We start from the raw sequence: 13,688 nt of genomic DNA on the forward strand, positions 1-13,688 counted from the left end.
TTCACTACTTTCAGCTTCAGTAGCCAACACTTTTAGATTGTCCAAGGAATCAGAGAAGACTTCTAATTCATTCTCATCCTCCACAATCTCAGTCAACACCTGGTATAATTGAGATTTCATACATTTGTGCCCAGGGACATATTTGGCAAAGCACCAATAACACAGTCCCTTTTTCCTCCTTTCTTTCATCTCCATGGGTGTAGGTCTCTTCGAAATAGGTTTAGTTTGGTTGTTTAGTGAGTGGGAACTGTTATTTTTAAGGTTGGTTAAGCCCATGGCTTAGGATGGTTGAGGTTTAAGAATTTTGGATTAGAAGGTGCTTTCGGAGTTGGTAGTAAGAGAGGTAAAATATGTGGTTTTGTAAAAAGATTTTGGTTGATAGTGTTTGTAACTGGTTAGGTGCTTTTGTTAGTTGTAAGTGTTTTCTAAGGAACAATATAAATAATGGATTCAAGCTGTTTAGCCAAGTGTAAAGCTTGATTCAAGCTGCTAGGTTTAAAAAGTTTGACAAACTTAGAAATATCCCGCTTCATATTACTAACAAACACACTTTAAGGCATAAGAATCAATAAGCTGTAACAGGTTTAATATTCCAATGAAATCTTCATAATACCGTTCAATAGTACCTATTTGCCTGAGTTTTACCAATTCATCCGTGAACTCGTCTGAAGCGTCAAAACCCCCTTGCGATTTGGAGTAATGCTGATGCCACTGAAAGGTTTTTCCTTTCAGATTTAACATAGCCACCCTCACCTTTGACTCCTAAGGCGCATGCTCAGCTTTAAAGTACTGCTCCATTTTCAAATACCAACCCTTAAAATACTCTGTTCAGGCATTCCATCCTAAAAAATCTCAGATGATCATAACTCAGAGGTCAGTGGTTGCTGGGAACTCTAAGCTTGATTATTGGTGTTCCCTGTCTGAAGGAATGCACTCTTTGATACAAGGAGTCTCCCCACCAGGACTCTTAACATCTCATTCTGCTAAAAACTCCATCAGCATCTTCTTGAAATCAAATTTCATCTCCAACAAGCATCCAGACAACTCTTCCTTCATTTCTAATTGAAGACCCCACCAACTATCCTCCATAGTTTTTCTAGCCGATGAATTGATATCCTGCAACTTAGCCACAGGAAGTTGAGTTTGGTTGATATCCTTCTGAAGTCGAGTGGTAACATTGTCTGCCATGGAGAGTCAATGCTAGGAAACAAGCTCCGATGCCACTGATGCAAGTCCTTTTGAATCAATGGTACAAGAGAGAATCCAGAGAAGAATTTAGAAAAAGATAGAAGGATGAAGATGAGAGAATTCCTTGATTTCCTAGAATGCCTAACAATCTTGCAGCTTTGTTCATTTGTATTGTCAGTAATAGACAATATCGTGACATTTAGAAATATCTGGACTATCCTCAAATGAGCTAAGAACGTGATTCTAACTTAAAATACAATCGGCCCAATTAAACCAATAATTATTTAAATAGACTAAAAACAGTAATAACAGAATTATAAAAGGGCATGCTTCAGTTTTTCATGAGTTGGTGAGTGTTTTAAATTTGGAGGGTTTAAGCTTTGATCTTTTTTTTTTTATTTATCAAATTTGATTTCTGGGTTTGTTTCAAAGTTTGTTTGTTACGTGGAACACCCATCACTATCAAGAAATTAAAGCAACATTTAACTCCCAATAATCCAATTTTAATGTGAAACAAAATAGAATTGCTCTTTTTTTTTTTCCTAACTGTGAATATTGTTTCAATCTATTAGAAATTTTCCATCATTTTTTTTTTTTCATCTTATCAAGTAATGAACTATACACATAGAGGGAATTAAATTTACATAGAAACTGAATTAAAAGGGCCAACTTAAAGTGAAGGAGTAAAGTTCGTTGCACCATTCACTCAAAAAAGAAATCATGTCGTAAACTATTCAACTCGTCAACGAAATTTCTTCACCGTTTCCTTTCTTCAACTCAAAAAAGAAATCATGTTGTAAACTATTCGACTCGTCAACAAAAGCAATTCCATTTTATTCCATTATTCCCGATTTTGGTTCTAACATGAAAATAATTCAAAGAAAAAATATATTTTACATGTTAAAACAAAGCACGCATGGATAAGCTAGTTAAAGCAAATCAAAACAACATAAAAAATGGCAACATCCATTCCAAACAAATCTTCATCCAATGCTGGCCGGCCACCTCATGCAGTAAAATTTACCCGCAGGACATCAAGCGGTCGAGTGTTGAGCTTATCCAGGGACGATGTTATAGACATCTCTGGTGATTTATCAAACCAAAATGACTATATCAATTACACTGTTCTTATGCCACCATCACCCGATAACCAACCAGGGTGAGGGCCCTCTAACGACTCTAAACCTGATGGGCAACAAGTCACATATGGGACATCTCGGTTCACCTCAGACTCACAACGGATAAGTAGGCAAGGAGGAGAGGATGAAGGTGGCGTGAACGAGCCTGGATGAGAGGCAAAATTAAATAGAAGGATGTCAGTAATGAAGTCAGCGAATAATAAGTCCATGTTGTTAAGGAGCCAGACAGGGGATTTTGATCATAATCTTTGGCTGTTTGAGTCAAAAGCAAGGTATAGGATTGGAAATGCGTTTTGGCAAGAGGATGATGATGATCAATATGGAACAGATGGTGGAGTTACAATGTCGGATTTTAGGGACAAGCCATGGAAGCCACTCACTAGGAAGGTTAAGGTTCCGCCTGGCATTCTTAGCCCTTACAGCTGCACAACTTAATTGGACATCTACTTTCATAAATATATATATATATATATATATATATATTAAAAACTATATCTAAATTGAATTATTGATAGATGATTCGTATCAAACAATTTATACATTATGAAGCCTTTTTGCTCATTTAAGGTAGTATATCAATATCAAACAAATTGTGTTTGCTCCTCTTCTTAAAGGAGTTAAACTCTTGAATAAACTCAAATTGCAACAAATTGTGGAGGAGTATACGAGTTTTTTTCATTTTTGGCCTATGGATATTAGTTCCCTTTGGTCCATTAGCATAAGAAGAAGCCAATATCCATAATGAGTAGGTAAAAATAAAATGTTTATAGGTGCAGTGTAATAAATTCTTTTGCAATTTTCTTATGTTGTCCTAAAATAAACTAAAATGTATAGAAAGAAGTCAAATAAGCAGAACTTTCAACCACTTTTTAATTGATAATGAGTAATATGAAGCTTTAAAAAAAATTTAAAAATCTTTATATTTGTGTTATAAATTATGAAATGGTCAAACATTTTTATTTGGTACAACATAGTCATATGATAGCAAATATATTTGATTAAAATGTTAAATTCAATATACATTCAAATATAATTATTTTCTATAAAAATAAAACTATGCATTTTATTATTTCAAAGATTCGCATTAAATGAACTTAACTGTTAATTTATATAATAAGTTTGGACTCAAATTTTAGCATTTTAGCATTGATAAGTTTTTTTATCTTTAAATTACCATTTATTTGTTAAAAAAAAAAGTTAAATTTTTATTTCTTTAAATATACGTATTTCTTTTGTTTCAATATGCCATACCTTGGACCTCCTGCCTAACTTATTTTCATACGAATAGTTAAGATGGCCTTCGCTCTCTATCAATAGATTGTTGATAGTGATCCGTTTGGTAGCTCTATTTCTTTTCCTCGCATGACGTTGGAGAAACCCAATTCTGATGCAGTGTGGCTCTGAGCTATTTCGATTGTTTGAGTGTTGGTTTGCCTTTTCTTGGCTCCTTGACAACCTTCCTAAGCTGAATCCTATCAACCGAGCCACCGACCTTGCTGCCCTCCGTGACAAGTTTGACCAGCCTTCCCCTTCCAACCCAACTGGCCTCTCGGACCTATCCGGCGTCGACGTCTTCGTCTATACCGCTGACCCTGAAAAGGAACCTCCCCTTGTCACTGCCAACACCATTTTATCCATCCCGGCTGCTAACTATCCTGTGGAAAAACTCTGTTGCTATATTTCAGATGATGGTGGTGCAATACTCACATCTGAGGCCCTGGCCGAGGCAGTTCGTTTTGCTGAGGTAAATGGTTACTACTTTTTATGTCAATTTTTTTTTCCAATGATAAAACCCATTTATGTCTTTTTTTTTTTTATCAGTTTGCTTAACGGGTCTTTTTTTTTTTTTTTTAATTATATACAAACAGTTGTGGGTGCCTTTTTGCAGAAAACATGACATTGAGCCAAGGAATCCAGACAGCTACTTCAGCTTGAAAACTGATCCAACCAAGAATAAGAAACGACCTGATTTCGTGAAGGACCGCTGCTGGATCAAGAGAGAGTACGATGAGTTCAAGGTAAGGATCAATGATCTCCCTGAGGCCATACGTAAAACGAGTGATATGTACAACTCCAGGGAGGCAACGAAGGAGAAAAGGCTTGCCAAAGAGAAGAATGGTGGCTCACTGCCACCAGATTTCAATGTCGAGAAGGCCACCTGGATGGCCGATGGAACCCACTGGCCTGGGACATGGTTCGATCCAACTGTTGATCATTCCGAGGGAGTGTTAGGGATCACTATAGCTCTGATACAAGTTGTTAATCAAATAATGAATCAAATACATAAGAGACAATAATTTAACGTGATTTGATTTAACTGATTTATGTGCACAGATAAAAAACAAGATCTACTAGTTGTAAAGAATTACAAATATACATTAAAATATATCAAACTTACCTATTAAGAATTTTTTTCTCTTAGAATTTTTTTTTTGCAAGTCTTATTAACCATCAAATAATATCTAATAAATTTCAAACATATCTCTAATAAATCTCGAACAAATATCTTACGGGATTTGAATAATTATTTCTAATAAGGAGACCATGTTGGAATTGTGCAGGTAATTAATCTGAATAATTTTTTCCTTGAAATTTATTGGTACTTTTCTTTTTTAATCAAACTAATGAAACCAAGTTTTGTGAAAACATTTCTTTTTTTGAGGATTGTTTAATTTTGAACTGTACCAACCTGAATTATGGAATTTGTCATAGGTGTTGAGTCAAGTCCCAGAATATGAGCCAGTGATGGGTCATCCAGATGAGAAAAAGTTGGACTTCACAGGGGTAGACATCAGGATACCGATGTTCTCGTACATTTCAAGAGAGAAGCGGCCAGGTTTTGACCACAACAAGAAGGCTGAAGCCATGAATGGACTGGTCAGAGCTTCAGCAATACTGTCTAATGGACCATTTATACTGAATTTGGATTGTGACCATTACATCTATAATTCTCAATCCATAAAAGAAGGAATGTGCTTCATGATGGACCGTGGCGGTGACCGCATTTGTTACATTCAGTTTCCACAGAAATTTGAAGGGATTGATCCATCAGATCGATATGCGAATCATAACACTGTCTTCTTTGATGGTAATGTTCATAATTACTATATTTTATTCTTATACTCTGCTTGATTTCCAGAAAAATAGAAGACATTTTAATTTGGATAACCTTCTTTATAATACTGACTATATAGGATCAAACAATCAATGGATTCCCTTGTGGTAGCTAGTACTGAAAACTTTAAATTTGGTATCCTCTCTAAACTTTTGACGTCTACTCAATTTACTGTTCTTTCACCTTACAAGTTCTCACTGTGGCTTCTTACTGAATTTTGACCTCTTTTTGGTCACAACAGGAAGTATGAGAGCGCTTGATGGTCTTCAAGGCCCGGTGTATGTTGGAACTGGATGCATGTTCCGACGTTATGCACTCCATGGATTCCATCCACCAAGGGCAAGTGAGTATTTAGGCATGTTTGGGCAAATCAAGTCTCCAGCTCCAAATGTTCCAGCTAAGCCACATTCAGAAGATGATGAATCGCAGCCCTTAAATGTGCATCCTGACCTGCACCTTCCCCAGAAGTTTGGTAATTCAATCATGTTCGCAGAAAGCATAGCCGTGGCTGAGTTCCAAGGACGTCCCCTTGCTGATCATGCTTCTGTGAAGAATGGTCGACCTCCAGGTGCATTGCTTGTTCCACGCCAACCGCTTGATGCACCAACTGTTGCTGAAGCAGTTTGCTGTCATTTCCTGCTGGTACGCCCTTGCTTTCTGATTGCCTTTACTTGTTTATGCTTGTTTTGTTTATGTGCTTTGTTTACTTGTTTATGCTTGTGTTGTTTATGTACTTTGTATGATTATTAAGGTTGAAAACAATCAATTTGTTGATCATATTCAAAATTTTCATCCATTTTCAAAGAAAAAGTTATATAATTGTATACATTGTAATTTGACTGATTTTTTTTTTTTTTATTTCATCTGTCAGGTATGAAGATAAGACCGATTGGGGAGGGAAAATAGGTTGGATTTATGGCTCTGTGTCAGAGGATGTGGTGCCAGGATACAGGATGCACAATCGTGGATGGCGGTCTGTATACTGCGTCACAAAGCGTGATGCATTTAAAGGAACTGCACCAATCAACCTAACTAATCGCCTTCACCAGGTCCTTAGATGGGCTACTGGTTCAGTGGAAATCTTCTTCTCCAGAAACAATCCTTTGCTTGCAACTCGGCGCCTTAAGTTCCTACAACGCATTACATATCTTAATGTTGGCTTCTACCCGTTCACCTCTATCTTCTTCGTTACTTACTGCTTCCTCCCAGCACTTTCTCTCTTCTCAGGGAAGTTCATTGTCCAGGGCCTAAATGTTGCATTCCTTTTTTACCTCCTCATCGTCACTTTAACACTCACCTTCATTTCCCTTCTTGAAGTGAAGTGGTCGGGCATTGGCCTTGAGGAATGGTGGCGAAATAAGCAACTCTGGGTCATTGGTGGCACAAGATAGTTATATGAACCATTTGAGTTGAGTTCCGAATTCAATTAGATTAACTTTTTAATGCCTTTTATTTATAGAAAAAGAAAGCTTGTAAATTTTCCACCTTGTAGCAAGTCAGCTAATGTACTATAAAGAATAACAAGAGACTAAGCTTACAGTGAGCACCTATGAAGAAAAGAGCATAAAGAAAGATGGGGGAAGACTGAAAATTGACATGAAACATTCTGCTACATTCTTATAGCCTGAAATTATTGATGAAAAGGTAGCATCATAATGTTGTTAACCAAAGAAAAAATGGGAATGCAACACAATACTGTGTAAATCACCCCTTTCATCGTAACCAATGAGTTAGTGACCCTATCATTTTAATGCACCATTCATGACATGACCACTCAACCAGGTATTCTACCAGTCAATTACTCATTATCTACATAGTCTAAAGATACGAACAACTCACCTCTTCATTTTGATAAAAGGAAGCTAAATGATTTGGAAATTACCTCATTAAATTTAAATAACAGAATCCTGAGAACCTTTGCTGCTTGGTTTTCTAAACCTGGATTACTATTAGACGAAATGATCAGCAAATAAAAAAGACATACCAGATGAAATTTCTTCATCAATTGGCATTAAACCTACATTTGCAACAGTTATGACTTATGATCAAGACTAATATGCCGACATAATAGTCTCATTCTGATATCAACAGCTATATACAACTGCAAGAGAAAGGATTGGGGGAAGACAGCTAAAGAAACCAGGGAATTTGGTGAGAGTTAAGAAAAAGTGTGTCTAATGCAGAAACGAAACGGTGAGATCGAGATCAATAAGAGTAACCTTCAAATAGATGTTGACTTCAACTTAACCCCGATACTCAATCATCTAGAAAATAAATGCTTCAAAGTCTAATGGCACTAGAGGATGGGTCATAATTTATAAGGCCAACATTCATAGCAAAGAAATAGCAATAATATCAAGTTTAAATAACGTGGACAAATCGTCACTGTAGGAGTAGATTTGGCAATTTATGTATTTATGTTATATCTATTTCATATCAAATATAAAATACAATTTTTGGTTTTTACCAAACCCATATATGATTTTTGTAAAAAATTAAGTATAGCTTTTGTCTTTGTTTTTTTTTTTTTGGTATGGTACGACCGTATCTAGCTTAAAAACACCAAATCTACACATGAGCCAGGGTTTTGTTCTCAAAACTTTTACCAAACTTAACAAAACAATAAAAAAAAATAATAATAATGAAACTGTGGAGGCACTAGGATAACCTTGCCTTGTATTGGATATATTCTTCACATTTTCAGAGTTCTTCTCGCCTGCACCTGCATTCTCGTCAATAGGTTTATCAGATTTTGCTCCACTAGCCCTTTCCCAATGAAGTCCTGGTCTCCATTGCTGCATCCATCTGTTCTATGCACAGATTTTCCGGTGCTTACTTGCAAAATCTTTTGCTTCGCGACCTGAAATCAGAATCAGCTATGAAAACAGGCGCAACTCACATCACAATATAACAAGTTTTTATTCGTAAATAAATTTTCTATTTAATAAAAAAAAAAAGAAAAAATTTGGAAGAATATAACATTGCATTCACCAGTCAAAGAGATTTCAAGTCTAGAGTGGAAATAAGGAACCAGAAAAATATGCCCAAATGCTCAAATATCTAAATCCATGAAAATGGCACCTAACACTGGTTCTAAGTCTTAAATTCTCATTATTAATTTGTTCTACTTTAAACTCTTTTATCATGAGCATATCCATAATTTTTCTCATAAAACAGGGAACCTTACAAAAAAATTATAGGCAACCTACAACGTTTCAAAAGTGACAAAACTGGAACATCAGTGTTCCATCAAATAGCTATGTCTTTACAATAAATACATGTTTTGTTTCACTGGCTAGCTAGGAAAAACAAATATGCTGAAGCACGTCCATCACATCAAGTACATCAAATCTTTGAGATCCATAATATTAATTTTACTTTACTTTGTTTTTATTTTTATATATTTAATAAATATTTTTAAATATTTAAATATTTTAATCTTTTTATACTAAAAATATGTCATTTTTTATTTTTTATTAATATTTTTAAAAAACTTTAATTTATTTCTTATGGAACCCATTTATTGTTAAAGATACGTCACATTTTTTTCTTTTTTTATTATTATTTTTTTCATATATTTAATAAATATTTTTTTGTTTGATATATCAAAGGTACTCATGTTAGGAATCGTGAGGTTCAGCCTCGTTCCATTTGGTATTGGCCAATTAAAGGGGCTTTTTGTTTAAGTCAACCAAGCTTAACTTTAAAACAAAAAGCAGGGGTTTTTGGCATGAATCAGAGTGGCACTAAAAAGGGAAAAAGAAAAATCAGAAAAGATAGAGAAAAAAAGGATAAGGGAGAGTTGCTAGTTGAATAGAAGTTGATTCGTTATTCAATTGAGTTAAAATTTTATCAGTAAATTTATGATTCAATGTTTTATATTCTAAATGATAAAGATCATGTTTGAAATTATCTATGAACAAATTTATGGCATATTTGTTAAGTCGTTTGTTTGTTAAGATTTCTCCAATTATCTTTTTAGTTGTTAATTAGCTTTAATTTTAGCTAGAGAAAACTTCGTATTTATTATTTGATAGTAAAGTTTTTTTATGGTCATTGATTTTTTTCCCTCTATATTGGAGGGTTTTTCATATAAATCTTAATCTACTTTATTTTTTTCATTGTTAATTATTGATTGTTGTCTGTTGTTGTGCAATTATTACGATATATTACTTTTGCGTTATTGTGTTTGTCGCTTCAGGTCCAACAAGTGATATTAAGGCCTTGTTACTTTGAGATATTGATACAAAAGCAGCCTATGACATAAATAAATTTTGTTTGAGATCGGAAGGTGATACAGGTTCTATGATAAATTGACAGCATCAAATTATTCAATTTGAAAGCCTATGATAAAAGATTATTTATAGTACAAAGATTTGTATGAATCAGTATTAGGTGATTAAGCTAAGCCAGCAAATACAAAAGATGAAAATTAAAAGAAGCTAGGCAAAAAGATGTTTGCCATAATAAAAAAATAAATTGATATCAGCATGTTCTATCATGTAGCATAAGAGATAGATGCTCACATCATTTGAGAAAAATTGACAACATTGTATAAGAGAAAAATAGACATGAATAAAATTATGCTTGTTAAAAAAGCTTGCAACTTTACAGTATAAGGATAACCGATCGATTACAAAGCACTTAAGTGATTTTCGAAACATATTCCATCGGATGACTACTATGAAGCTTAAAATGGATGATGAAATGAAAGCATTATTTTTTTTTTTAGGTTCATTACCAACAGCTGAAATACTCTAATTGTGATTATTTTTAATTTAGTTTTTTATTACAAGTTAACATTAAAGATGGTAAAAGATAATCTGTTTAATGAAGAAGCAAGGTGAAAAGATTCAAACTTGGAGAATCAAGCTCTTGTCATAGAGAACAGGATTAAAAATATCAACAAATGTCATAACTCAAAATATCGTAATAAATCTAAACATAGATCCAAATCCAAAGATAAAATGAAGTGCTACCATTATGGTAAACCATGTCATATAAAGTGATATTGCAAAATCTTGAAACAAGAGTAAAAAGATGAAAAAAAAAAGAGTTTAAATGATAACAATGTTATGAAAATGAATTCAGATAGTGATTCAGTTAATTTGATTTGTACACATGATAATTGTAATCATGTTGTTGATCCTGGCATTGAGTGGATAATTGACACAAGAGTAACATATCATTATGTTCCAAAGAGGGAATTGTTTGCATAAGATTAGACATGAGATAACAAAACTTAGAACATCATAGCATAATAGTATAGTTGAAAGGATGAATAGCACCATTTGTGAAAAAAGTCAAATATATACTAAGGATGATAAAATTACTAAAGTCATTCTAGGATGAAGCAGTCAACACAGCCTACTATTTGCTTAATAGATCACTAACAGCTCCTTTGAGCTTTGAAATTTCAAAAAGAGTGTGGACAGGAAAACATATTTCATACTCTTACTTGAAAGCTTTTTGGTATAAAGTATATGTACCAAAAGAGCAAAGGTCAAAACTTCACAGTAAAATTACACAGTGTGTGCTTATAGGATATGGTGATGAAGAATATGGCTACAGGATATGAAATCCAATAAAAAGAAACATAGTCAGAAGCAAACATGTAGTCTTTTATGAAAAAAATAACAAACTTTGAGAAAAAAAAAAGAAGACTACATGAATTACTATTAAGTGTGATGTTTCAACACTGACAAAAGTTTCACTGAAAAGAACCATAGATAGTAAAAATGAGCAAGAGACAAAACTTAGAGATATGAATAATCCAACCCTAGTTAGTGATGAGTCAGATATAATCAATTTTGAGTAGAAAAAGTAATCTTCTCTACCAAAGAGTATTGAGCATGAGGAGTTACCTTTGGCATCAAGTAGTGTAAAGTCTTAGCCTAAGAGATCTACCAAAGAGCACAGGTCATCTATCAGATATCTAAGTTTAGATTTTAGTTTAGTTACTAATAAAAGGGAGCCAAAAAGCTTTCAAGATATATAAACTACTTCGGATAAAGAGCAATAGTTAAAAGCAGTGAAAGAAAAACTTAAGCCATTGTGAAAAAATGGTACATATGATCTTGTTAAACTTTCGAAAAAGAGGAAACCATTGAAAAATAAATGGGTGTTTAAGTTGAAAAAAAATGATGACAAGCTAGTAAGGTAAAAAGCCCGATTGTGGTAAAAAGTTTTTTTTAGAAGCCTGATATCAATTTTGATGAGATCTTTTTTTTAGTTGTGAAAATGAGTTTCATTCGAGCGGTATTGGGATTAGTAACTAGTTTGAATCTTAAGCTTAAGCAACTTAATGTCAAAATCGCATTCTTGCATTATGACTTACATGAAGACATTTATACGGATCAGCTTAAGGGTTTTGAAGTGAAAGAAAAAAGCACTTGTTTGTAAATTGAAGAAAAACTTGTATAGCTTAAAACAGGCTCCGCGATAGTGGTACAAAAAGTTTGTTTCTTTTATAGTGAGTCACAGCTATAAAAGAACAGTAGTGGATTTTTTTGTATATGTAAAAAAATTCTCTAATGATAACTTCATATTATCTTATTATATGTTGATGATATATTGATTGTAGGATAAAATAATATATGATTCGCAAGTTGAAAGAATAATTATCTAAATCCTTTGACATAAAATATTTAGGTCTAGCAAAACAGATTTCGATATGAATATTATTCGGGATAAGAGAGCTAGAAAACTGTAGTTATCACAGAAAAGTATATTGAAAAGGTGCTTAGTAAATTCAATATGCAATATACTAAATCAGTTAGTAATTAACTTGCCAACTATTTTCATTTAAGTAAGAAATCATGTTTGGTGACTAAGGAAATACAACTAGCTATGTCTAGTATTTCTTATTCTTATGCAATCAATTTTTTGATGTATCTTATAGTTTACACACAATATGACATTGCTCAAACAATTGGTGTAGTAAGCAGATTTTTTTATAATCCAAGAAAGGTTCATTGGGAAGTAATAAAATAAATTTTCAGATATTTAAGGGGTATTTTAAAAATATACTTGAGTTATGGAACTATATAACCAATTCTAGAAAGGTTTATTAATGCTGATATAGCATGTGATTTTGATAATACAAAATCTGCTTCAAGGTATTTGTTCACTTTTATAAAATGAGTTGTGTCTTGGTAGTCTAAATTGTAAAAAATTATTATTTTTTATTTTTTAATTTGATAACTTCTTAAGAAAAAGATATTACGAATATGTCAACATTTCATTCGGATTTAATATTTTGTCATTTCTTTCAAATTTTTTATGCTTTTTTAAATCCATGATATAAAAATTGCAAAAAAAAAAAAATCATCACTTATATATATATATATATCTATTATATTAATAATATTATTATTTAATACTTTACTTTAAGAAATCTATGTGCCATTTTCATTTGTTTTCATTTTTTCTCGTTGTTTTTTTTTTAAATTTTTTAATTAAATAAATGATGCAAAAAAAAAATTAATAGATGTATAAATGACAAAACAACTCATATTTTACAAGTTTCGATTTGATTTGATCCAATATATGCGGTTTTTTAAAAATTTGAGATTAAGTCGAAGTTTTTTCTTTTTTAAATGCAATTTTTGGTTTCTCCATCTTGCCTTAAGTGTGTGTATATATATTTATAATTATTTTTTAATTATTTATTTTATTATATATATATGCATTCGTCAATTTTTTTTAAAAACTTAGTATTAAATGGGTCTCACACACAAAAAATTAAAATAAAGAAAAATTATTTCTTATAAAATATATTTTATAAGAATAAGATGGCAATTTATAAATCTACATGTCACTCTTATTTAGGTTTTTTTTTTTTGTATCTTTTGTCTTTTTTTCTCTTTTTCCTAAATTTAAGTAAAATTTTTAACAAAAAATAATGAATAGAAGTAGCAAAACGTAAATATTTTGACTTATAGCAACGTGCAGATGTCACAGGTCGAGACTTAAGCTTCGAACCTGTGCAGGTCTGGGACCTGGGCATTCACCCTTCCAGCATCCCAGATCAGCCTAACCGTCACGGTTCGCACCTTTGAGAGGTATTGTTCGCTCTGACCCCCTCTGATCTCACAATTTTGTCCTACAAAAAGTACCTCACAAGACGGAGGTGGTGTGAACCCTTTATACCCCAGTGACCCTCCTATTATGTTCGATGTGAGATTCATGACTCTTCTTTAGGTCCGTGACACAAACACCCATCTAACTAAATATTTGGCAATTTA

General features: G+C 32.9%; 1 pseudogene across 1 annotated transcript; it reads left to right on the forward strand.

Moving 5' to 3' along the window:
• The first annotated feature begins 1,951 nt into the window (after positions 1-1,951).
• LOC111287733 (cellulose synthase-like protein D1) lies at positions 1,952-6,833 on the forward strand (annotated as a pseudogene). Its single transcript, XR_016341885.1, has 8 exons — positions 1,952-2,745; positions 3,641-4,071; positions 4,196-4,547; positions 4,863-4,888; positions 5,040-5,415; positions 5,684-5,797; positions 5,840-6,084; positions 6,314-6,833. The product of XR_016341885.1 is annotated as a cellulose synthase-like protein D1 (transcript).
• Positions 6,834-13,688: the final 6,855 nt, after the last annotated feature.

The sequence above is a fragment of the Durio zibethinus genome, chromosome 4, assembly GCF_047325235.1.
Source record: "Durio zibethinus cultivar Kanyao isolate XHJ-2024 chromosome 4, ASM4732523v1, whole genome shotgun sequence".
Lineage (NCBI taxonomy): Eukaryota > Viridiplantae > Streptophyta > Magnoliopsida > Malvales > Malvaceae > Durio > Durio zibethinus.